Source organism: Bison bison, unplaced genomic scaffold (assembly GCF_000754665.1).
Source record: "Bison bison bison isolate TAMUID 2011002044 unplaced genomic scaffold, Bison_UMD1.0 scf7180017864322, whole genome shotgun sequence".
In the NCBI taxonomy this organism is placed as follows: domain Eukaryota; kingdom Metazoa; phylum Chordata; class Mammalia; order Artiodactyla; family Bovidae; genus Bison; species Bison bison.
This window is the reverse complement of record NW_011494894.1, coordinates 6,271,650-6,274,017: the sequence shown is the minus strand read 5'-3', so window position 1 is coordinate 6,274,017 and position 2,368 is coordinate 6,271,650. Positions and strand designations below refer to the sequence as shown.

At 41.5% G+C, this 2,368-nt stretch overlaps 1 pseudogene; it reads right to left on the bottom strand.

The window, feature by feature from the left end:
• Nucleotides 1-816: 816 nt before the first annotated feature.
• Nucleotides 817-1,089, bottom strand: LOC104998073 (annotated as a pseudogene).
• Between the last annotated feature and the right edge of the window lie 1,279 nt (nucleotides 1,090-2,368).

The window sequence follows — 2,368 nt, the reverse complement described above, 5'->3', positions numbered from 1 at the left end:
AAGTGGCTCTGTTACCAACTTTTTACTTGCAGGGAGGTTTATAATGTTATATTCCATGTACTATTCTGAAAGGGTTCCTCAAGAGCCAACCAGCCCTTAAAACAGTACTCAGTCCACAGGACAGCAAGTTAAATTAACAGCAGTAAATAGGACTCCTGCTGCTGCTAAGTCACTTCAGTCGTGTCCGACTCTGTGCGATCCCATAGTCGGCAGCCCACCAGGCTCCCCCGTCCCTGGGATTCTCCAGGCAAGAACACTGGAGTGGGTTGCCATTTCCTTCTCCAATGCATGAAAGTGAAAAGTGAAAGTGAAGTCGCTCAGTCATGTCCGACCCTCAGCGACCCCATGAACTGCAGCCTTCCAGGCTCCTCCATCCATGGGATTTTCCAGGCAGGAGTACTGGAGTGGGGTGCCATTGCCTTCTCCAAAATAGGACTCCTACATTACATCAAAAGCATATGATATTCTGCAGCAACTGGGAGCATTTTCAGGATTGGCATGTTGTCTTCTTTAGAACTAATTTCAACAGAAGAGTTTAAGAGGGTGGACAGGTATCTCTATTAAATGTATTTAAAAGTGACATGTTTCTTTTGTGCCGATCTGAATCTGACTCCCCCGAATGACCTAGCTAGTGAACTAGTCACCAGTAATCTGGTCAGCAGGCAAATCAAGCCTGCAAGAAAATAAGCCAATATTCAAATTACCATGTTCTTGTCTGACCCAAAAAATTTATTTTCAGCATAAATATATAACCTCAGTATGAGATGTCTAATTAAAGCAAGCACCACCAACAAGACCAAGATGGCATCTCCTCTTCTAAGGTTTAGGTTTTGCCCAGAATTCTTGATACAGGGAATAACCCATACCAAGAGACATTGCTCCCACAACAAAGCTTTGGGCTGCCACACACATGTGGATCAGGTGAACAGAAATTTTAATATTTCCCCTCTATATAATCCACATGCAATAATTGCTGCAAAACCTGCCATTCCCATGGGGACAAATGGTGCCTCTCTTAGCTTTTCGGGTAAGTTAACATCCCTGATCTTCATCATATGAGGAAAGAGAAACATCTGTGTCCCTTGCCATAGTGATTGAAGAATCTTCAGACAACCACAAGATGTTTCAGGTTCCTATCCGCTAGTGACCACACTCCTGCACCTGCTGTCCAGCTGGCTTCTCCTAGATGAGTATTTTTTGAATGCTGAGTTTTTCACTCTCTTATTTCACTTTCATCAAAAGACTCTTTAATTCCTCTTTGCTTTCTGCCATAAGGGTGGTGTCATCTGCATATCTGAGGTTATTGATATTTCTCGCAGAGATCTTGATTCCAGCTTGTGCTTCATCCAGACTGGCATTTGGCATGATGTACTCTGCATATAAGTTAAATAAGCAGGATGACAATATAAAGCCTTGAGGTACTTCTTTCCCAATTTGGAACCAGTCTGTTGTTCCAGTTCTAACTGTTGCTTCTGGACCTGCATACAGGTCTCACAGGAGGTGGGTCAGGTGGTCTGTATTCCCATCTCTTTAAGAATTTTCCACAGTTTGTTGTGATCCACACAAAGGCTTTAGCGTAGTCAATGAAGCATAAGTAGATGTTTTCTGAAATTCTCTAGCTTTTCTATGATACAGTGGATTCCGGCAATTTGATCTGTGGTTCTTCTGCCTTTTCTAAATCCAGTTTGTACATCTGGAAGTTCTCAGTTCACAAACTGTTGAAGCCTAGCTGGAAGGTTTTGAGCATTACTTTGCTAGCATGTGAAATGAGTGCAATTTTGTGGTAGTTGGAACATTCTTTGGCATTGCCTTTCTTTGAGACTGGAATGAAAACTGACCTTATCCAGTCTCGTGGCCACTCACTGCTGAGTTAATCAAATTTGCTGGCATACTGAGTGCAGCACTTTCACAGCATCATCTTTTAGGATTTGAAATAGCTCAACTGGAATTCCATCACCTCCACTAGCTTTGTTCGTAGTGATGCTTCCTAAGGTCCACTTGACTTCACATTCCAGGATGTTTGGCTCTAGGTGAGTGATCACACTGTCGTGGTTATCTGGGTCATTGAGGTCTTTTTTGTATAGTTCTTCTGTGTATTCTTGCCACCTCTTCTTAATATCTTATACTTCATTATAGTTTTGATTTTCATTTCTCTAATAATTAGCAATGACGAGCATCTTTTCATGTGCCTGTCATCTGTATGTCTTCTTTGGAGGTAGATCTATTTAGGTCTTCTGCCCATTTTTGATTGGGTTGTTTATTGTTGTTATTGAGTTGTATTTGTTTGTACATTTTGGAAATTGATTCCTTGTAGTTGCTTCATTTGTAAATATTTTCTCCCATTCTGTAAGCTGTCATTTGATTTTGC